The 24558-nt window shown below is 43.9% G+C and overlaps 1 protein-coding gene and 1 long non-coding RNA gene across 5 annotated transcripts in view; both read right to left on the minus strand.

Annotated features, from left to right (window-relative positions):
* Positions 1 to 24558, minus strand: part of LOC140470724 (histone H2B 1/2-like) — a 698799-nt gene that overhangs the window by 641588 nt on the left and 32653 nt on the right. The gene's annotated exons all lie outside the window — the stretch shown is intronic.
* The window catches only part of LOC140470914 (uncharacterized), a 34715-nt gene that overhangs the window by 8450 nt on the left and 1707 nt on the right, over positions 1 to 24558 (minus strand). Inside the window, exon 2 of the long non-coding RNA XR_011956788.1 lies at positions 12234 to 12367. This is a non-coding gene — a long non-coding RNA (uncharacterized lncRNA). The remainder of the gene's footprint in view (positions 1 to 12233; positions 12368 to 24558) is intronic.

Consider the following 24558-nt stretch of genomic DNA (forward strand, 5'->3'; position numbering starts at 1 on the left):
TATAGATCACATCTACCGCTCTGCCCTCATCAATCCTCTTTGTTACTTCTTCAAAAAACTCAATCAAGCTTGTGAGACATGATTTCCCATGCACAAAGCCATGTTGACTATCCCTAATTAGTCCTTGCTTTTCCAAATACACGTACATCCTGTCCCTCAGGACTCCCTCCAACAACTTGCCACCACAGACGTCAGGCTCACTATAGTTCCCACACAGAGGGTGGTACATGTATGGAATGAGCTACCAGAGGAAGTGCTGGAGGCTGGTACATTTGCAACATTTAAAAGATATTTGGATGGGTATATGAATAGGAAGGGTTTGGAGGGATATGGGCCGGGTGCTGGCAGGTGGGATTAGATTGGGTTGGGATATCTGGTCGGCATGGACGAGTTGGACCAAAGGGTCTGTTTTCATGCTGTACATCTCAATGACTGTTTGTAGTTGGATAACTTCCACAGCCAATGTTCTTTAGTTTTACTGCCTGCAGAATCCATGGAAAGGTGCACAGGCAACACGTTGCAGCAGAAGAGCATCTGTGCTATTAATCAGAATCAAGGAGAGAAAATCAATGGACCTTTGCAACTCCTATTGTGCAGACTCTAACTGGGAGTTGTGGAATGCTATCAAGTTTTGCATAGAGACATACTTTACGATCAGTATTAAGTAAATCCATTTGTAACTCAGTGAAAGGGCAATGAACAATTCATCAGCATTGTAGCTGACTGACCGCAGTGTTCTTTGTGCAGGGAAGAGAATTGGCCAATTCTATTTTATTTACTGATCTGGACAGGATCTGGTGCAAGCCGTTAGCAGTACTCTTGTGTTGCTGTATGGTAGGAAGGTGGAAGGCTTAAGGACTTTTGTTTTATCATGCAGTGAAGAATATTTAAACTGTCAAATTCAATTCATTGAACAATCAACACTGTTCAACTCTTGTTAAAAAGAGTGGCCGGCTTGACAAACTTAGCAATTTTGGCTTTTCATTTCTTTCTGCACTACTTTAAATAGTAATTATCTGACTCCATTGACTCCTTGAGAAAACTGTATCTGGATCCTTTGCTTTTCTGTAATATATCAAAAGGAGCATCAAGAGGAATGCAGGGCTTGTCATGGAACATTGAAACAAATTTTGAAAGACACATAGAATTAGAAAGAAAATGTTTCTTGCTGGACTGATTGAAAAAAAAAACTCCTGCAAGATGGTGAAATGGAGAATGACAGATGGGGATGACAGCTTCTCTGATGCCATGATATTTATGGAAATGGAATACCAGTAGACTGGGGTTAGAATTGTTAGATTAGTCAATTGTTATGTTGTTATAGATTGTTTTTGATCAATGCAGACTTAATCATTCGAAGGGACTTATTCTGTGGTGTGGATCTCTTTGACTCGAGATCTGGAGTAGAAATCAGTTTGATGTAAAGTTTTGTGATAGTTGCAGTGTGTATGGATCTTCAGCACCGTTAATGTGTATGTCAGGATGGTGTCATCAATTTGCAATTCATTGTAAATCAATCAGTCAGTAGCTGTGTGTAAGAGAGAAAGAGAAAGAGGTGTGTGTACGTATGTGTCTGAATTAGCAGCAAGGATGCTCTCTAGATCAGGCTTGATGAAGAGGTTAATTTGGAATTTACATTGTTTAATTGTCATCTTTGTACAGGACAACTACTTATCAAAAGATTAATTTTGTCCTGCTCAGTTACTGAATGTCCAACTTTCCTTCTATATCTGCACTGAATATCTACTTCATATGCATTTGTTACAACAATGTAACAGCATGATTGATTTATTCACATTGATTGTAACTTTAAAAATGCCTTTACTACATATGGATTTATTGCAGCTCATAAATGTATATTTATTATAAGCATATAGTTTAACCTGCTTTTAATCTTATGATAATTGGCTATAAATAATGGAATTTGCTGTCACTGAGGTGGTATGCATTGAGAACAGAGCGAAATAATGTGGATTTATATTTCGTCAGTTGTGTTTGACTCTTGGATTGAATATGTATTTCTGGAAATTAAGGTCGATGAGTGTCTGACTCAATCAACTCTGACTGTGAAAAGTGACTCTGACTGTGACTTTTCCACTCTGATAGTGGTAACATACCTGCTGGTTGTGAGAAGCATCTGGTCACCCTTTGATTAGTCCATCAAATATTTGACTGGAGAAAGACAAAAGATAGAGCTCCTGTAAATTATTAGCAGCTGAATAGGAAGACATATAGAGTCATAGAGATGTACAACATGGAAACAGACCCTTTGGTATAACCCATCCATGCCGACCAGATATCTCAACCCAATCTAATCCCTCCTGACAGCACCCGGACTATATCCCTCCAACCCTTCCTATTCATATGCCCATCCAAATGCCTGTTAAATGTTGCAATTGTACCAGCCTCCATAACTTCTTCTGGCAGCTCACTCCATACACTTACCACCCTCTGTATGAAAAAGTTGCTCCTTAGGTCCTTTTTATATCTTTTCTCTCTCACCCTAAACCTGTGCCCACTAGGTCTGGACTCACCGAACCCAGGGAAAAGACTTTGACTATTTACCCTATCCATGCCCCTCATGATTTTGTGAACTTCTATAAGGTCACCTCTCAGCCTCTGACTCTCCAGGGAAAACAGCCCCAGCCTGTTCAGCCTCTCACTATAGCTCAAATCCTCCAACCCTGGCAACTTCTTGTAAATCTTTTCTGAACCCTTTCAAGTTTCACAGCAACTTTCGATTGGAAGGGGACCAGACTTGCATACAATATTCCAACAGTGGCGTAACCATTGTCCTGTGCAGCTGCAACATGACCTCACAACTCCTGTACTGAATATTCTGACCAATAAAGGAAAACATACCAAATGCCTGATTCACTGTCCTATCCACCTGCAACTCCACTTTCAAGGAGCTATGAACCTGCATTCCAAGGTCTCTTTGTTCAGCAACACTCCCTAGGACCTTACCATGAAGTGTATAAGTCCTGCTAAGATTTGCTTTCCCAAAATGCAGCACCTCGCATTCATCTGAATTAAACTCCATCTGTCAGCCACTTCTCAGCCCATTGTGTGGAACTGCAGAAAATGGGGGAGATACTAAATAAGTATTTTGCATCAGTATTTACTGTAGAAAAGGTAGGGAAATAGATGGTGACATCTTGCAAAATGTCCGTATTACAGAGGAGGAAGTGCTGGATGTCTTGAAATGGGTAAAGGTGGATAAATGTCCAAGACCTGATCAGCTGTACCCTAGAACTCTGTAGGAAGCTAGAGAAGTGATGACTGGGACCTCTTACTGAGAAACTTGTATCATCGATAGTCACAGGTGAAGTACCAGAAGACTGGAGGTTGGCAAACGTGGTGCCACTGTTTAAGAAGGGTGGTAAGGACAAGCCAGGGAACTATAGACCAGTGAGCCTGATGTCGGTGGTGGGCAAGTTGTTGGAGGGAATCCTGAGGGACAGGATGGACATGTATTTGGAAAGGCAAGGACTGATTTGAGATAGTCAACATGGCTTTGTGCATGGGAAATCATGTCTCACAAACTTGATTGAGTTTTTTGAGGAAGTAGCAAAGAGGATTGATGAGGGCAGAGCGGTAACATGGACTTCAGTAAGGCATTCGACAAGGTTCTCCATGAGAGACTGATGAGCAAGGTTAGATCTCACTGAATACAGGGAGAACTAGTCATTTGAATACAAAACTGGCACAAAGGTAGAAGACAGAGGGTAATGGTGGAGGGTTGTTTTTCAGACTGGACGCCTGTGACCAGTGGAGTGCCACAAGGATCGGTGCTGGGTCCTCTACTTTTTGTCATTTACATAAATGATTTGGATGCGAGCATAAGAGGTACAGTTAGTAAGTTTGCAGATGAAACTAAAATTGGAGGTGTAGTGAAGAGCGAAGAGGGTTACCTCAGATTACAACAGGATCTTGAACATTTCCCATCAACCACCATCCTCTGTTGTCTTTCAGCTCGCCAATTTCTGATTGAAACCACTAAATCGCTCTAAATCCCATGCCTCTGTATTTTGTGCACCAACCTACCATGGTAACCTTAGCAAACGCCTTTTCAAAAGCCACATACACCACATCAACTTCTTTCCACTCATCCACTCATATGGTCACCTTCTCAAGGAACTCAATAAGGTTTGTGAGGCACAACTTACCTTCACAAAACCGTGTTGACTATCACTAATCAACTTATTCCTTTTGAGATAATTATAAATCCTATCTCTTCTAGCCTTTTCCAACACTTTGCTCACAATCAAAGTAAGGCTCACTGGTCTGTAATTACCAGTGTGGTCTCTACTCTCCTTCTTGAACAAGAGAACAATATTTGCTATCTCCAGTCTTCTGGTGCTATTATTGTAGACAATGACGACATAAAGATCAAAGTCAAAGTCTCAGCAATCTCCTCCGTGGCTTCCAAGGGAATCCTACGATGAATCCCATCTGGCCCAAGGTATTTATCTATTTTCACACTTTCCAAAATTTCTAGTAAATCCTCTGTATGAAACTGGATCCCAACTCATCTTGTAACTGTTTCTCAGCATTCTCCTTGACAAAATTGTCTTTACCCAGTGTGAATACTGACAAAAAATTATTATTTAGCGTTTCCCTTATTTCCTCTGACTCCACACACAACTCCCACTACTGTTCTTGATTGGCCCTAAAGTGACTCGTGATTCTTTTATCCCTTATATGTCTATACAAGCCTTTAGGGCTTTCCCTGATCCTATCCACCAACAACTTCTCAGGCCCCCTCCTCACTCATCTTAGCTCTCTTTTTAGGTCTTTCCTCGTTACCTGGTAACACTCAATTGCCCTAACTGAGCCTTCACTTCTCATCGAACATAAGCCGCCTTTCTTCCTCTTGACAAGCAATTCAACTTCCTTAATAAACCAAGGTTAATGCACTCGACAACTTCATCCCTGCCGGACAGTTACATACTTATCAAGGACACAGTAGGTGTTCCTTGAAGAAGCTCCACATTTCTATTGTGCCCATCCCTTGCAGTTTCCTTCCCCATGCTATGCATCCTAAATCTTGTCTAATCACATTGTAAGTGACTTTCCCCCAACTGTAGCTCTTGCCCTCCGGTGTATACGTATCCCTTTCCACCACTAAAATAAACATAACCGAATTGTGATCACTATCACCAAAGTGCTCAACTACCTCCAAATCTAACAACTGGCCAGGTTCATTACCCAGTACCAAATCCAATGTGGCTTTGTTACCTGTTGACCTGTCTACATACTGTGTCAAAAGACCCTTTTGCACGCAACGGACAAAGACTAACCCATCTAAAGTACTTGAACGATAGTATTCCCAGTCAATATTTGGGAAATTGAAGTCCTCCATAACAAATACTGTCACTGTTGCTCTTTGCTATCCTTTCTACTAAATCTCTGGAACTAATGAGAGGCCTGTAGATAACTGCCAGCGTGTAGTCTCCTTTCCTGTTTCTAATCTCAACCCATACTACCTCAATTGACGAATCCTCAAATGTCGTTTCTTCAGCCATAATACTGTCCTTGACGAACAATGCCACACCCCCATCTCTTTTGCCATTTTCTCTGATCTTACTGAAACATCTAAATCACAGAACCTGCAACAATCATTCCTGTCCCTGCTCTACCCATGCCTCTGAAATGGCCACAACATCGAAATCTCAGGTATCTACCCATGCTGCAAGCTCACCTACCTTATTCCGGATGCTCGTGGCATTAAAATAGACACACTTCAAACCAACTACTGGCCTGAGAGTGTCCTCTTGAAACCCTGAAACCTTATATTCGGTCACCTTACTCTCAACTTCCTCTATACTTGAACTACAATTTAGGCTCCCATCCCCCTGATGAATTATTTTAAATCCATCCAAAGAGCATTAGCAAATTTCCCCTCCCAGGATATTGTTACCCCTGTGGTTTAAAAGACGAGCATCCTGTTTGAAGAGGTCCCACCTATCCCAGAAAGAGCTCCAGTTATCCAAAACCCTCCCTCCTGCACTATTCCTCTTGTTAAAGTACAGATTTGAGACCGCTTTTGAATTCGTTATGAACTCAACCTGTAAGCCTCTCTTATGGTTCGTACCAGAGATCATACTCTTTGGTGGTCTGGAATTAAGAAAAACCTCTTACAGACAGTTTAGTTTAATTTTAATCATCTCCTTCACTTACTAATACCATCACGGTTACATAACATTGATACCTATAAGTCAGGCTAAATGGATTTTGGCCAGCAACTCCGTCCTACTATCAAACACAGACTACTTTTATACACAGATTTACAAAGGTGTTACTGTCATGAACACAAAAATTAACAAAAGCTCTGCATATAGTGAACTAGACAGATAATAGCAAAGGACAATAATTTGGGAGATAAGTTAATTGATACAGAATTTCGTTCTGAGGTCAGAATTAAACATTGTGAAATTAATTTCACAAAGGAACAGCCGAGAATGTTATCATTCAGTGTCTTGTTTATACAGATTCGCTCCTACCATGCCATTTTCTAGTATGCAGCAAATGTGTTCCATAATTCAAAATTACATTTTAGTCTCAATAATTAAAGGACAACATTTAAGGCTATAAACTTTCTCACTCTTTCTCCCTCTTCCTAGCCTTGCTCACACGTGGCATGGGCAACAAACCTGAGATAACAACTCTGTTTGACCTAGCTCTAAGTTTCCATCCTAGTTCTTTGAATTTCTGCCTTAAATCCCCATCTCTCTTCCTAACAAAGTTGTTGGTGCCTATGTGGACTGCTCCGCCTCACCCGCAAAGATCCCCAAAACAAGATCAGAGACATCATGAACCCTGGCACCTGGGAGGCAACACACCAACCGTGAGTCTCTCTCGTTCCCACAGAACGTCCTGTCTGTCCCCCAACTATGGAGTCCCCAGTGACTAAAGCTCTGCTTCTCTTCCCACTTCCCTGCGGAACAACAGGGACAGAGACCTGTACCCCATTGCTTACCCCCAGTAAGTCGTTCCCCCAATAGTATTTCAGTTCTAAAGGGACGCCCCTTCACTCTGAAGCTGGGCCATCGAATCCTAGTCTGTCCTACTTGTCAAAACATCTTCATGTCCACTCTATCTGGGCCTCTCAATAATCTGCAAGTTTCAAGCAGATTCCCCCACACCTTTCTAAACTCCATCGATTTAAGTACCAGAGTCCTCCACCTCTCCTCATATGATAAGTTTTTTATCCCTGGGATCTTTCTTGTAAACTCCCTCTGGACCCCCTCCAAGTTCAGCACATCCTTCCTGAGATAGGGGACCCAAAACTGCTCACAATGATCCAAATGTAGTCTGACCAGAGCCTTATCCAGCCTCAGCAGTACATCCCTGCTCTTGTATTCTAACCCTCCCGAAATGAATGCTAACATTACATTTACCTTCCTAACCGCCAGCTGAACCTGCCTGTTAACCTGAAGAGAATCCTGAACTCGGACTCCCAAGTCCCTTCGTGCTTCAGATTTCCGAAACCTTTCCCCATTTTAGGAAACAGTCTCTGTCTCTATTTTTCTAAACCCATTGCATACCCTCCCACACTGTCATCCATCTGCTAAACGAACCTTAATAGGATCCTGAACTCGGACTCACCCCCGAGGACCTTGTTTGTGCTTCAGGTCTGGCAGCATCTGTCCAGAGACAGACAGAGAGAAAGCGGAGTCAACGTTTCGAGTCCGGGGCAGCCGTCCTTCAGGAGAGTGGCCTTTGGTCTTGATGTGCCGCCGCACAATTTCTTGTTCACTCCCACCTCTCTGTTTGTGTGTGTATTTGTCATTATTATTGAGTTTGGTGAGTCCCGGAGCCGGCCCTGTTGTTTCTCTCTCCTGAAAGGGTTGTCCCTTTAAAGAGTCTTTCCCCTGAAGCAGCTGCTAACGGTCACTTGGGGCACGAGGCGGCCGTTAACCGCCATCTCGCGCGGGGCCTGAGGGGGCGGGGCCTGAAGCTAAAATGGCGCCGGGGCCACGCGGGAAGGAAAAGCGCCGAGGGAGAGCGGACTGTGTCAACATGTCCCGTCCCCGAGGGTCAGGATGGTGGTTATTGGGGGGGTGGAGGGGGGCAGGAGAGTTTTTCACCCCCCCTCCCCCCGTGAGGCGTCTTGTACTTCTCACTTTATGTATCTCTGTGTCTCTATCTCTCTCTGTTTGCCTGTCAATGACTTGCTTTAACTCTGTCGATTAATCTCGATGAAGCTGTGATTTTGTGCCTCTTTCTGACTCTGTTTCTTTAAAACTCTATGTCCCTCTGTATGTCTAAGTCTCTCTCTGTTTCTCCCTGCCCCTCTGTCTCTCTTTGACTCAGTGACTCTAACTCTCTCTGACCATGGTGGGAGTACTGTTTGTTTCTGAACACAACAACAACTCCTGCCTTAGAAAAGTGCCTAACAGTTTGGTTTAATCACTGGCATCCTTGTGTCAGGCCTAGAGCTGACTGCAACCTGGGAATGACATAGTGGGGGGAGACAGCACCTTGTTAAACTGCTCTGTTCGACCCCCAATTGAATATATTTTCTGGAAGGATGTTGAAGTGGGAATACTCCAACCACTGCAGAACCATACACATAATCATCAACATCAGCAAAAGTCAAGATGACAGTTAGCACTGTGCTGTTTCTAACCAGCAGACAGAGTCTCTCCTGAATAGCAAATTTATCGCCATTTCAGTGAGTTTTTAAGCAACTCTATACAAATCGACATTATCAGAGCAATGTGATAGCACTGGGGGAGCATACAGAAGGAGATTTACCAGGATGTTGCCTTGGGGGCTGGAGAGGTTTAGGGATGGTGAGAGATTGGATAGACTGGCGTTGTTTTCCTTAGAGCAGATTGAGAGTGGGGACATGATTGAGATGTACAAAATGATGAGGGGCATAGATAGGGTAGACAGGAAGAAACCTCCTCCCATCCCCTTGATGGAGGGATCAATGACTGGGGGAGGGGCATAGATTTAAGGTAAGGGACAGGAGGTTCATAGAGGGATGTGAGGGAAAACATTGTCACTCAATGGGTGGTGGGGAATCTGGAACTCACTGCCTGGAAGGGTGGGAGAGGCAGAAACCCTCATCACATTGAAGAACGATTTAGATGTGTACTTGCAATTCAAGGCTAGACTCACATTAAGTGGTATTTGATTTTTCATATGTATATTGCTGCAGAAAATAGGGGCTTGGATAAGGTGAATAGTCAAGGTCTTTTTTCCCAGGGCAGGGAGTCCAAAACTAGAGGTTTAAGGTGAGAGGGGAAAGATTTAAAAGCGACATGAGGGATAACTTTTTCACACAGAGGGTGGTGTGTGTTATAGAATGAGCTTCCAGAGGAAGTGGTAGAAGTGGATACAATATCAACCTTTAAGAGACATTTGGAAAGATACATGGATAGGAAAGGTTTTGACGGATATTGGCGAAACATAAGCAAATGCAGCTAGTTCCGTTTGGAGACCTGGTCAGCATCATTGTGTTGGGCTGAAGGGCCTATTTCCGTTCTGTGACCTTACGAGTGGGAGTATAGTGTTAAGACAACAGAGGTGGTTGTTTTTGACTGGCATGGATGATGTTCAAAGTGGGGTGTGGGATGGGGACAGTGACGGTAATCCCAGGATGTTGACAGTGGGTGGGGTGTGGACAGTGATGGTAACCCCCAGGATGTTTAAAGTATATTGGGGGGGGGGGGAACTGTGACAGTAACCCCCAAGATTGTGACAGTGGGATGGGGGTGGGGACAGTGATGTTAACCCCCAGGATGTTGAATGTGGGGTGGGTGTGGGGACAGTGACAGTAACCCCTGGGATGTTGAATGTGGGTGAGGGTGGGGACCGTGACAGTAACCACCAGGATGTTGATACTGCGGGGTGGGGATAGTGACAGTAACCTCCAAGATTTCATAGTGCAGGGACTGGGGACAGCGATAGAAATAGCATTGAACATCAAGAGGGCAATGGTTGGATGGTGTACCATTTGGCCATCCATCGATAACAGAAATCTTTTGAAGTGTAGATTTTACAACAGATGGAGACTTTGCAATGATGTGAAATCTCAGTTGTTTTATTTCTCCTTTCTGTCATTTATTATCATGTCATAGAAGATAACGTCTGTGGAAAAAAAAGACAATTTCAACATCCATTCTTTTATTTCCTCTTTGTCTTGTTTTGTTCCAGTTCCTGTTGCTGGGGTTTTCCTCACCCCCAGAGTCAATAAAATGGAGGTTCCAATTGGGAATCATCTTGTTCGAGAGTGTGTATTGTGTCGAGGTACAGGACCGTACTTTCAATGCTACTTTCAAAGGTAAGCCTTAATGCCAGCAGGAATTACAACTTTAGCTCAGACAGGAGAGAGTTGGCCGTTGAATCCTTCCAGTCCCAGCACCAAGGCATATACCAGTGCGTCACGATCAACTGGGGTGGGAACAATATTTAATGTGACCAGGTATTCCATCAACCTCACAGAGCCTGGTAATTCATTCTTCATCTTTGATCTGTGTTCGTTCTTCACTGAGGTCCAGTTGAAGTCTTGACATGAACACTAAAGAATTGCTTTTGACACTCAGGGAGAGAGACAGAAAGAGAGAGAGAGAGAGAGTAATATCCTTTCTCAGATAAGGGAGGCCTTCATAGCAAGAGGATTCAAGTCCAAGTGCAGGGATGTCTCGTTACAATTGGACAGGGTGAGACCACACCCTGGAGAATTGTGTACGCAGTTTGGGGATTTCCTTATTTGAGGAAGGATATTGTGCCTATGGAGGGAGTGCAGTGAAGGTTTCCCAGAATGATTCCTGGCATAGCAGGACTGACAGGTGGAGATACACTGGATCGGTTAGGATGACATTCACTGGAGTTGAGAAGACTTAAGGGGGAATCTGATAGAAACCTATAAATTTGAACAAGGATGAGACAGAGTAAACAAGGGGAGGGTGTTCCAAGCAACTGGTCGGAGAGTTCAGAACCATGTGGTCACAGTCAAAAGGAAATGGAGTGGGACTGAGATGGGGAGAAATGTCTTCACCCAGAGAGTGGGGAGCCTGTACAGTTCTCTGCCACAGAAAGCAGTCAGGGGCCAGAACACTGAATGTTGTTCAGGAAGGAGGTGGATTGAGTTCTTTGGGGCTAAAGAGAGAGGGCAGGGAGACAAGTGTTGGGTCATCAGCCATGATCCCTTTGAATGGGCGGAGCAAGCTAGAGGGGCGGAATGGCCTCCTCCTGTTGACATTTTCGATATTTCTTTGTGAATGGCCCAGTTGCCGCTGACTGGTGGAGGTCAAGGCAAATTTTGCCTCGTTACATGCAGGCCGTGAAAATGAAGGACAGTAACTTCTAGTTGACAATTTAGAGGGGGTTGGTGCAGAGCGATTTTTTTTTTAGTTTAGCATCGAATAGTTTGGGTTGGATTGGTGGGATATTGTTTCTGTGCAGCCTCTCTCATTAACAATGATGTTACTGCAATGGTGAGGGTTTGGAGGGAATTTTACAGACACAAGGGTTTCCCTCCAAGTGGATGAGTGTTGGCAGGGGGTGGGGTGGTGGGCGGAGTGGGGGGGGGGGGGGTGACAGGAACACTGGGGTTGGTGTTTGCTGAAGGGATGATGTTATTGATAGGAAATGCCTCTCTGAATCCAGCACAGGAACACAGCACTGAGATGGCAGTACTCATTGTACCACTGTTTCTGACCCTTTCTCTCATCACATTGCTTCCCATTAAACTCCGGAATTGGTGGGTGAGACACTCCAGCAGGTAACCCCAGCGATCATTCTCCGTTCAGCACTCGATGTAGGTTTCAAACAGATGTTGGTCACATAGTGTATGAGGGTGTGTGTGTGAGAGGGTATGTGTGTGAGTGTGTTTGAGTGAGTGTATGAAAGTGTATATGTCTGTGTGTGTGTGTGTGAGAGAGAGAGAGAGAGAGAGACCCATATTCTCACTGACACTTACGCATATTTTTACATGTGCACACACATGCTTCCTCAGTCACTTCTGCTGTGCACCTTGTAGACCACACTTGAGAAGCTGAACACCATCCAGGGATAACACAGCCCCTGCTTGGTTGGCACCACATCCACTCCTTCCACCACCCGCGCTCAGTAGCAGCTACGAGATGCCCTTCAGAAATTCACCAAAGATCCTCAGACAGCACCTTCCAAACCCACAACCACGTCCATTTAGAAGGACAAGCACAGCAGATACATGAGAATATCACCTCCTGCAAGTTTCCCTCTGAGCCACTCACCATCCCAACTTGGAAATGTATCAGCCATTCATTTAGTGTCGCTGGGTCAAAGTCCTGTAGTTCCCTCTCTAATGGTATCGTGGAACTGTAGTGGTTCAAGAAGGCAGCTTACTACCCCCTTCTCAAGGGGCCACCTAGGGATGGATAATAGATTTTCAGCCCAGTCAATGATTTCCACGTTGCACAAGTGAATTATAAAAGAAATAAAGCACTATTTGGGATTGTGCTTTGTGAGGATGTGGGCAGGCTGAGCAAGTGGCAGATGAAATTACTTGGGGAGACAAACAAAGTAATGTGTTGTGTTCAGAGGAATGGTCAGCACAGATATAAACTAAAGGTTAAAATTGGAATAACTGTTGCTTGCGCATCAGTCAAAGAATCCAGATTAATTTACTAGCAGGAGAAGCTGAATATTTACAGTAAAACATTCCTATGTTCTTTCTCTCTTATTTTCTCCAGCTGCTTCTTCCAACAGTTCCCGGTGGCCCAGGTAAATTAGTGAGGCAGTTAGCAACTTCAAACAGTGTTCAAACACTGTCCAAATGGCCTGAAAATCACCCTGGGATGCAAACCCAGCAATTTTACGTTTGTTAGACAAATTGGAGCAAATGAACCATTGTGTCTGACTCGTTTGCAAATCTAAAGCACAACAGTTCAAATCGAGGACACACTCACAATTTCTGTTAGACAGTGAACTGAGCATTGGTCAGTCCCATTAGCAGTGAGACTATCCATTGCAGTTAGAAGAATTGAAAAAGGCAATTTATCATCTGAATAGGAGAAAAAGTTCAAAATGTCAGTGCAAAGTCTACAGCAGGTCACAAGGAAGATATTTATTGCAAAAGGAATGGATTTTGGAAGTAGTTAATTGTTACTGCAACTGTACAAGGGATTGGGGTTTCTACATCTGGAGTACTGTGGACAGTTTTGGTCCCCTTCTTTGAGAAGGGATGTAGTTGAATTGGAGGGAGTTCAAAGGAGATCACTGAATTGATTGCCAAGATGAAAGGTTAGTCTTATGAGAGGAGACTGGTACAATTTTGATTTCTTTACTTGAGGACAGATGCAGTTTATACTGGAGGTAGTTCAGAGGAGATTCACTCAATCATTTCCAGAGATGAAGGGATTGTCCTGGACGAGAGATTGAGTAGTTTCTCTGGAGTTTGGAAGAGAGGAGATCTAACTGAGGGCTATAAGATGCTGAAGGGGGTATTGACAAGGAGTTGGAGAGAGGATGTTTGCTCCTGTGGGAGAATCTAGAACAAGAGGTTATCATTTCAGGATAAGGGGCTGGACAGACTATAAACAGGGGGAATGAATTCTCTCGAATGAGGACAGGGTTGCAAATCTGTGAAATCACTCCCCCCGACCCCCACCACCCAGGACACTGCATAATTTGGAGGAGGAGACAGACAGATTGTTAATCAGTGATGGGTCAAAGGGAGTGTTTGCAGGAAAGTGGAGTTGAGGCTGAGATGGGATCAGCTGCGATTGTATGGAATAGCGGAACAGGTTCCTGATGGGCCAAATGGACTCAACCTGATCCTAGTCTGTATGTTCTTGTGGAGTTATATTATTAGTTAGTAGCAAAACTACTAGGAGGGAGAAAATGAAGTTTGATTTAACAAAATAGGTTTTAATTCATGAACATTAGAAAATAAAGACAAAAGTGACTCAGCACAAATTTGGTGAAGGATGTTGGTTGAACGAAACAAAAAGACAATACAAAGTAGGGGGTAAAATTCTAAAGGGGTGCAGGAGCAGAGAGAACTGGGGGTATATATCCACAGATCAGTGAAGGAGGCATAACAGGAGGAGAGCAGTTAATAAAACACACAGCATCCTCAGCTTTATTAATAGGGGCATAGAGTCTGAGAACAAGGAGGTGATGTTGAAATTGCAAAAGACACTGGTGGACCTCAGCTGGAGTGTCAGAGAGAGAGGGAGAGAGTGATAACTGGTAGGTTGTGGTTCAACCTGAGGGTTACCATGCCTCACACAAGGGGAGAGATGGAGAAGGACAGTCGTTTATGGTATCCTCAGCCAGAGAGAGATTCAAACCCACACTGTCGATGTTACTCCACATTCCAAATCAGCCATCCAGCCAACTGAGCTAACCTGACACCCGACACAAAGCAGAGAGCAGAAAATAAATTAATTCCAGTGACAGCACAAGTATTGAATGGTGAATATTAGATCATGTTGGAGACACACCTTTGACCGGTTGGGTATTTCTTTGTGTGTAACACCTTACCTTCACAGGCAACAGAAGCTGAATTTAGAAATACATTTGATAAAGGGAGTTGACCTTCTATTACCCAGGCTGGTTTTGTTTTGTTCTGGACACCTTACTTAAGGCAGGATGTTCAAACCCTGGAGACAGTGTGAAGGAGATTTACGAGAATGATCACAACGATGAGGGATTTTAGATACAGGGAAAGTTTCAAGAGATTGAGCTTGTTCTCGTTCAAGCAGAGATGAAGTAGTGACGTTATTGAGATGTTGAAAGTTCTGAACATTTCTGACAGGGTAAAGAAAGTTATTGTTTTCCCCTCTTTGGTCTACTATTATTATTATTATTATTTGGCTGGTCAGAATTTCAAGATTGTCAATGAGAAAGTGTGAGATGAGGAGAAACTTATTTGAATTTTTGGGTTTGGAATGTGCTGCTTGGGAGGATAAAAATAAAATAAAATATTTGGACTTTCAGTTTCTATTTGAAATCGCTAATTGCTCCGGTATGTGGAAGTGCCATTTTGTAACTTCAGGGGGTTCCATGATTTATTAATGTGGAATATTCGTATAAAGGAGCAGGAGGAGGCCATTCAGCCCCTTGAGCCTGTTCCACCATTTAGTGGCTGATCTGTGACCTGATTTCACAAACCTGCCTTTTGCCCCTTATCCCCTTAATAACTTTGCTAATCAAAAAATGTATCTCTCGGATTTAAAACTATCAACTGATCCAGCAATGCCTGCTGTTGGTGGAAGAGATTTTCAAACGTCTCCCAGCCTTTGTGTGCAGTAGTACTTCCTAACATCTCTCCTGAACAGTCTGGCTGTAATTCTCTGGATATGCCCTCCCTATTCCCAGTGGAAACACTTTCAATTTATACACCGTCTACTCCTGTTAATATCTTTGATCAGATCATCCATGAACCATATAAATTCTGGACAGAACAGGCTTAATTTGTGTAACCTCTCCTCATAACTTAACCCCTGAAACCCAGGTATCATTCTTGTAAACTCCCACTGTGCTCCCTCCCAGGCCAATCTATCCTTCCTCAGGTGTGGTGCCCAGATCTGCTCCAAGTGCAGTCTAACCAGGGTGTTGTATAACTACAGCAACCCTTCTGCATCCTTGTACACCAGATCTCTCAATATAAAGGCCAGAATTCCATTAGCTTTCTTCAGCAATGAATGATAGAAATAAAACGAAACACAGAAATTGTTGGAAAAAACTCAGCAGGGACAGATATTATTTGCCACCTGGGGACTGACAGTTTACTGTAAGACAACTTTCCAACTTTCCTTTTGATCCTTTATTTTTGCTGGAGCCATGTACTGTTCAGTAAAGAACACGGGCACACGATGGCAACAATTTGTTTTGTTTACAAACCTTGAGATTCTCGACCAAGGAGGGGTGTACTCTGAGAATTATTATTAAATGGTGGAAAATCAAAGGCTTTCCATATATCTGAGGGAGGCTGTGTGTGATGGGTATGACTCAATTTGGAATTTGTAGGGTAGACCCTGGAATCCATCTGAGGAAGACAGAACAATATTGATTTGTCATGATTTCATTCCATTATTCCTTAGAGGGATATATATGGTTAGAATCTTCCCTGATTGAGCCATTCCAACTACCTCAGTCTCAAGTCAGAAGTGAGATGGAATGCTCCCCCCTTGCCTGAATAGTTGCAGCTCCAACAACACTCGAGAAGCTCAACATCATCGAGGGACAAAGCAGCTCCGCTTGGTTGGAACCACATCCATAAGCAACCACTCCCTCGACTACCCATGCTCAGTAGCAGCAGTGTGTACCATCTACAAGATGTACTGTGGAAATACACCAAAGGTCCTCAGGCAGCACCTTCAAAACCCACAATCACTTCCATCTGGAAGAACAAGTACAGCAGATACGTGGGAACACCCACTCTCTACAAGTTCCCCTTCCGGCCACTCAGTGTCCTGACATGGAAATATAACACTGTTTCTTCAGTGTCATTGGGTCAAAATCCTGGTAGTCCCTCCCTCAGGGCAATGTGTGTCTATTTACAGCATATGGACTTCAGCAGTTCAAGAAAGCAGCTCATCCCTACCTTCTCAAGGAGACAACTAGGGATGAGTTGGGCAATAAATGCTGGGCCCAGCAGGTGATGCCCATGTGCCATGAGTGAATAATAGTAAAAAAAATTGTAAATTGATCCCAGGACCTCTACCTTCCTATGTGAGCTTGTTCTGGGAGGGTGGGCACAAACTTTGTAGTGAATGTTGATGCAAAATACACATTCGATGTTATTGAGTCACCTGGTTTGTGAACTCCTTTGAAAAGGTTGATATATAGCCAAGAGTTTTATATTCCTGCTGGGTTGCGGCTGTGACCTTAATTATCAGTTTGAGGCAGCGTTTCTGTTGGTTTAACATTCTGATCTCTAGACTTTCGGTTCACTTTGTTTATATTTTCTTGATTATAGATGATTCCAAAACGAATAGCAGTTTGGTGTGCTCAGTTTTCACCATCTCAAAAATAAGAAACGCTGGTAAAGGATACAGTACTTTCATAACATTTCTGGTTCAGTGAAACTAGTTTACCTTAACCCTCTAATACCCAGCCACTTTTAAACATCGCTAGTGAGAAAGGCCAATTTTGATGGCAATAGGCAAAAATTTTCAAAAGCTGATTGGGCGCAGATGTTCGCAAGTGAAGGGATGGCTGGAAAATGGGAAGCCTTCAGGAATGAGATAACAAGAGTCCAGAGAAAGTATATGCCTGTTAGGGTGAAAGGAAAGGTTGGTAGGTGTAGGGAATGCTGGATGACTAATGAAATTGAGGTTTTGGTTAAGGAAAAGAAGGAAGCATATGTCAGGTACAGACAGGATAGATCGAGTGAATCCTTAGAAGAGTATAAAGGCAGTAGGAGTATACTTAAGAGAGAAATCAGGAGGGGGAAAAAGGGGACATGAGATAGCTTTGGCAAATAGAGTTAAGGAGAATTCAAAGGGTTTTTACAAATACATTAAGGACAAAAGGGTAATTAGGGAGAGAATATGGCTCCTCAAAGCTCAGCAAGGTGGCCTTTGTGTGGAGCAGCAGGTGTTGGCGGGATACTAAAACTGTATTTTGCATCAGTATTTACGATAGAAAAGGACATGGAAGGTTTTGAATGTAGGGAAACAGATGGTGACATCTTGAAAAATGTCCATATTAGCCTGAAATGTCTTGAAATACATAAAAGTGAATAAATCCCCAGGACCTGATCAGGTGTACCCTAGAAGTCTGTGGGAAGCTAGAGAAGTGATTGCTGGGCCTCTTGCTGAGATATTTGGTCATTGATAGTCACAGATGAGGTGCCGGAAGACTGGAGGTTGTCTAATGTGGTGCCACTGTTTAAGAAGGATGGTAAGGACAAGCCAGGGAACTATAGACCAGTGAGCCTGATGTCGGTGGTGGGCAAGTTATTGGAGGGAATCCTGAGGGTCAGGATGGACATGTATTTGGAAAGGCAAGGACTGATTAGAGATAGTCAACATGGCTTTGTGCATGGGAAATCATATCTCGCAAACTTGATTGAGTTTTTTGAGGAAGTAACAAAGAGGATTGATGAAGGCAGAACGTAAGATGTGGTCCACATGGACTTCAGTCAGGCATTCGACAAAGTTCCCCATGGGACACTGATTAGCAAGGTTAGATTCCATGGAATGCAGGGAAAACAGAATTTGAATACAGAACTGGCTCAAAGTTAGGAGACGTAGGCTGATGGTGGAGGGTTTTTCCGACTGGAGACCTGTGACTGGTGGAGTGCCACAAGGATCGGTGCTAGGTTCATGACTTTTCATTATTTATATAAATGATTTGGATGTGAGCATAAGAGGTACAGTTAGTAAATTTGCAGGTGACACCAAAACTGAAGGTATAGTGGACAGCAAAGAAGGTTACCTCTGATTACAACAGGACCTTAATCAGATGGACCAATGGGCTGAGAAAGGTAAATGTGGGGTGTTGCATTTTGGGAAAGCATATCTTAGCAGGACTTATACACTTAATGGTAAGGTCCTAGGGAATGTTGCTGAACAAAGAGACCTTGGAGTGCAGGTTCATAGCTCCTTGAAAGTGAAGTTGCAGGTAGATAGGATAGTGGAAAAGGCATTTGGTATGCTTTCCTTTATTGGTAAGAAATTGAGTACAGGAGTTGGGAAGTCTTCTTGCGACTGTACAGGCCACTTTTGGAATTTTGCGTGCAATTCTTGTCTCCTTCCTATCAGAAAGATGTTGTTAAACTTGAAAGGATTCAGAAAAGATTTACAAGGATGTTGCCACGGTTGGAGGATTTGAGCTTTCGGGGGAGGTTGAATAGGCTGGGGCTGTTTTCTCTGGAGCGTCGGAGGCTGAGGGGTGACCTTATAGAGGTTTATAAAATCATGAGGGGCATGGACAGGATAAATAGACCAAGTCTTTTCCCTGGGGTCGAGGAGTCCAGAACTAGAGGGTACAGGTTTAGGGTGAGAGGCGAAAGATAGAAAAGAGGCCTAAGGGGCAATGTTTTCACGCAGAGGGTGGAAAGTGTATGGAATGAGCTGCCAGAGGAAGTGATGGAGGTGAGTACAGTTGCAACATTTAAGATGCATTTAGATGGCTATATGAATCGGAAGGGTTTGGAGGGATATGGGCCGGGTGCTGGCAGGTGGGACTAGATTGGGTTGGGATATCTGGTCGGCATGAACAAGTTGAACCGAAGGGTTCTTTTCCATGCTGTACATCTCTATGACTCTAATGTTTTCCTTTGCATAATTATAGCATGGAGTGTTGATCTGCCCAAGCTTTTTGAATTCTTTTTGCATTATTTGAATTTATTAATACTCGATAGTGTTTGCAATCATCTAAATCACAGACATGTTCCAAGTATGTCAACTAAATTAAAGTGAATTGGAAGAGGGAACGATACACTGATGGCTAATTGCTTTATCTTTCATCTTGTTTTGAGGGGATGCCTACATTTTAGGCCCTGGGACATCAATCTGTAGATTGCCTCAGTACAAGAGCTTAATGTCTGAGAGTGGCCCCTTCTGGCCTTAGTCTTTGGGGCAGTGAGCCATTCGCTTTGGGTCTAGCTTCATTCACATTAGGAGCATTGTCATTTCATTGTCTTGAGTGTTTCTTTGATGACACAAAGATAGGTGGAAGTCAGGTAGTATTGAGGAAGCGGGGAGGCTGCAGAAGGATTTGGACAGGCTAGGAGGGTGGGCAACGAAATGGCTAATGGAATACAATGTGGGAAAGTGGGTAGTACTTTGGTAGATAGAACAAAGACAGAGACTGTTTTCTAAATGGGGAAAGGTTTTGGAAATCTGAAGCACAAAGGGTCTTGGGAGTCCGAGTTCAGGATTCGCTTCAGGTTAACAGGCAGGTTCAGTTGGCAGTTAGGAAGGCAAATATAATGTCAGCATTCATTTTGGGAGGTGTAGAATACAAGAGCAGAGATGTACTGTTGAGGCTGTATAAGGCTCTGGTCAGATTACCTTTGGAACATTGTGAGCAGTTTTGGACCCCATATCTAAGAAAGGATGTGCTGAACTTGGAAGGAGTCCACTGGGGGTTTACAAGAAAACTCCCAGGGATGAAGAACTTATCATATGAGGAGAGGTTGAGGTCTCTGACTCTGGACTTGATCGAGTTTAGAAGATTGAGGGAGAACCTGGTTGAAATTTAAAGAATACTGAGAGGCCCGGATATAGTGGACATGGAGAAGATGTTTCCACAAGTAGCAGAGACCAGGACCAAAGGCACAGCCTCTGAGGGAAGGGAACTCCCTTTAGAACTGAGATGGGGAGGAATTTCTTGAGCCAGACAGTGGGGAATCTGTGGAACTCATTACGGCTGTCATTATGTCTGTAAGACAGAGATAAATAGGTTCTTGATCAACCTTTGCAGAGAGAAGGCAGGAGAATGGGGTTAACAAACATATCAGCCATGACAGAATGGTGGAGCAGACTTGATGGGCCAAATGACTGCTGTATCATATGGTCTTGGCTATTAAGTTACTAATGGCCTGTGATGCATCACACAGTTTAGGCCCTCAGATTCAGAGCTTTCTGAGCATGTGCTATGAGGCACCCACACTAAAAAGTGTGCAGGTAGCTGGATGACCAATAGAACACACTGGCTTGGAGCCTTCAGGATCTGCTTCCCTCGTTCTTTATGGCTGTGACTGATCTCATCCCAGCCTCAACTCCAATTTCCTGCCCCACTCTCTTTAACCCCTCACTGATTGACCATCCGCCTGTCCCTTCCTTCAATTTATTCAGTATCCCGAAATGCCCCCCCTCCATACACTGGGGGATGAATTCCCAGATATTCCCACCCCCTCTCCCTTGGAGAGAAGCCATTTCTCAACATCTCTCATTTCAATCTGCCCCACCCCCCTCTCCTGTAACTATGAGCCTGTCATTCTAAATAGTCACACATGAGGAAACATCCTCTCTCTGTCTCCTTTGTCAATCCCACCTCCTTTACCATCCTAAATCCCTCAGTTGGAACTCCCCTGATTCCTGTAAACTCCAGAGCATATTGGCCTTAACTGCTCAATCTCTCTTTCAACGACAAACCCCTCATCTCTGACCATGAAATGTACAAATCCCCTTAGTTGGTATCTTGGATGTAAAATACACATCTCAAAGTGAGTAAGTCATAGTTTCCAAGAGGTCTGTAGCCCAGAAAAAGGCCCACCGACCCTGTACTGGTCAGAAACAACCACCTCATATTCTCTAATCCCATTTCCCCAGTACTTGGCCCCATAGTCTTGACGTCACGAGTGCACATCTAAATCCTCCTTCAATATAATAACTATTTCTGCTTCTCCCATCCTTATAGGCAGTGGCTTCCAGATTGCACACCACCCTCTGGTTGAACAAGATTTTCCTCACATCCCCACAATCTCCTGGCCCTTACCTTCAATCTATACCCCTCCCCCCACCTCCGTCAAGGGGGGAATGTTTCTTCCTGCCTCCCCTATCTTCATCCCTCATCATTTAGTACATCCCTCTCTTTCAATCCACTCTGCTGTAAGGACAGCAACCCCAGTCTGTCCAACCTCTCTCAATCATTGAAACTCTCCTGCCCCCAAGCAATCTGCCGGTAAATCTCCCTGTGCATCCTCTCACAATTCATTTAGATTCCACAAGATAGTGAGATAAGAAACAGTCAGCAAATGCAGCTTAACATGTGGCTGCGAGGCTGGAGCAGGAGGGAGGGCTTCAGATACCTAGACCATTGGGATACCTTCTGGGGAAGGTGGGACCTGTACATGAAGGATGGGTGGGAGATTTGCTCATGTGATTCAGGAGGGTTTGACAGGGGGTTGGGAATCAGATCCACATGTCTGAGAGGGGGTCAGTTGCAGAATGGATAGTGACAGGATATATTGAATCTATCAGGAAGGTTTCTCATGCGATGGAACAAAGGGATCGGTTAAAGTGTGTCTACTTTAATGCCAGGAGTGTCTGAAATAAGAGTGACGAACTTAGAGCATGGATCAGTACTTGGGGCTACAATGTTGTGGTCATAATGGGGATATGGGTTTCACAGGGGCAGGAAGAATTGCTTGATGTTTCAGGGTTTAGAACGTTTAAAAAGAACAGGGAGGGTGGAAAAAGAGGAAGGGGTGTAGCATTGCTAATCAGAGAGTGCATCACAGCTACAGAAAGGAAGGTTGTTGAGGAAGGTCTTTCTACTGAGTCAATATGGGTTGAAGTTAAGAACAGCAAGGAAACAACCACCGCATTGGTGGTTTTCTACAGACCACCTAATAGCAGTAGAGGGATTTAAGATCTCATAGGCAGGCAGATTTTGGAAAAATGCAAAAGTAGCAGGGTTATTGTTATGGGTGATTTCGACTTTCCCAATATTGACTAGAACCTCCTAAGTGCAGATGGTTTGGATGGGGCCATTTTTGTCAGGTGTATTCAGGAGGGTTTCCTTACTCAGTATGTGGACAGGACGACAAGACGGGCAGCCATTTTGGATTTGGTGCTCAGCAATGAGCCAGGACCGGTGTCAGATCTTGCGGTGAGGGAGCACTTTGGTGAAAGTGATCACAACTACCTCACATTTAGCATAGCCTTGGAAAGTGAACAGAGTAGTTACCGAGGGAAGATATGCAATTGGGGACAAGGAAATTATGGCACTATCAGACAGGAGTTTGGAAGTACAGACTGGGAGCAATTGTTCCACAGAAGGGGCACAGCAGACATGTGGAGATTATTTAAGGAGCAGTTGTTGCGAGTGATGCACAAATTTGTTCCTCTGAGACTGGTAAGAAGGGGTAAGATTAAGGAACCTTGGATGATGAGAACAGAGGAACTTCTCGTCAAAAGGAAGAAGACACTTGCGTAAGGTGGAGGAAGCGAGGATCTAGCACAGCTTTAGAGGATTACAGGCTTGCTAGAAAGGAGCTCAGAAATAGACTGAGGAGAACCAGGAGGGGGCATGAAAAAGGCTTGGCAAGAAGGATTAGGGAGAACCCAAAGGCATTTGACTGATATGTAATGAATAAGAGAATGATCAGGGAGAAGGTAGGGCCGATCAGGGATAGCGGAGGGAACTTGTGCATGGAGTCTGAGCAGTTAGGGAAGCCCTACATGAGTTTTTTGCTTCAGTTTTCACCAAGGAAAGGGAACTTGTTGTAAATGAAAACTTAGGAGCTGGGACACAGTCCTGACCCAATCAAGGTTGATGATGTTGATGTGCTAGAAACTTTGGAAAACATTAAGATTGATAAGTCCCCAGGACCAGACCAGATTTACCCTCGGCTGTTCCGGGAAGTGAGAAAGGAGGGTGCTAAGCCTCTGGCGAGGATATTTGCCTCCTCAGTCTCCATGAGAGTTGTACCAGAGGATTGGAAGGAAGCGTATATAGTTTCTCTTTTCAAGAAGTTTAATACAGAAATCCCTGGCAATTACAGACCAGTCAGTCTTACGTCTGTGGTCAGCAAAGTTTTGGAAAGAATTCTGAGGGATAGGATTTATGACTATTTGGCAGAGCATAGTGTGATTTAAGACAGTCGGCATGGCTTTGTGAGGGGCAGGTCATACCTCACAAATCTTATTGAGTTCTTTGAGGAGGTGTCCAGACAGGTTGACGACAGTCGAGCAGTGGATGTGGTGTATATGGACTTCAGCAAGGCACTTGATAGGGTTTCCCATGGTAGGGGGGAGTTTAAGAGCCGCGAGGTTTTGCTGCAGCTCTACAAATCCCTGGTGAGACCACCCTTGCAATATTGTGTCCAGTTCTGGTCGCCTTACTATCGGAAAGATACAGAGGCTTTGAAGAGGGTGCAAAGAAGGTTCACCAGGATGCTGCCTAGATTGGAGGGTTTGCCTTATGCAGAAAGGTTGAATAAGCTTGGACTTTCTCTCTCTCTCTCTCTCTCTCTCTCTCTCTCTCGAGAGAGAGAGAGAGAGAGAGAGAGAGAGAGAGAGAGAGAGAGAGAGAGAGAGAGAGAGAAGGAGGAAGAGAGGAGACGTGATCGAGGTCTACAAAATAATGAGATGAATTGATAGAGTCAATAACTAGAGACTTCCCCAGGGCAGGATTGACTGGTACGAGGAGTCATGGTTTGAAGATATTAGGGGAAGGTATAAAGGAGACGCCAGAGGTAGGTTCTTTATACAGAAAGTTGTGAATGCATGGAATGCGTTGCCAGCTGTGGTGGTGGAAGCAGAGTCATTGGGGACATTTCAGCAACTGCTGGACATGCACATGGATAGCAGTGAGTTGAGGGGTGTGTAGGTTAAGTTACTATATTGTACATTAGTATCAAATCTTGGCACAACATTGTGGGCCAAAGGGCCTGCTCTGTGCTGTACTTTTCTATGTTCTATGCGAACCATTGGTAAAATGTCTTTTCTTTCATTTACAGGTCACTCTTATGGTGCAGCAGGAAGGAAGCACCTAAGTTATATTGCAGTGAAGAAGACAGCAGTTAATTTTTAATCAGCAAAGTTATTCTTTTAGCAGGTGCTTAATGTAAGTTCACCATTGTCTTATTACAGAGAGAGGGAGAGAGGTGTGGGGGGTAGAAAGAGAGAGAGAAAAAGCAACAACTGTTTA

This window comes from Chiloscyllium punctatum, chromosome 52 (genome assembly GCF_047496795.1).
Source record: "Chiloscyllium punctatum isolate Juve2018m chromosome 52, sChiPun1.3, whole genome shotgun sequence".
Taxonomy (NCBI): Eukaryota; Metazoa; Chordata; class Chondrichthyes; order Orectolobiformes; family Hemiscylliidae; genus Chiloscyllium; species Chiloscyllium punctatum.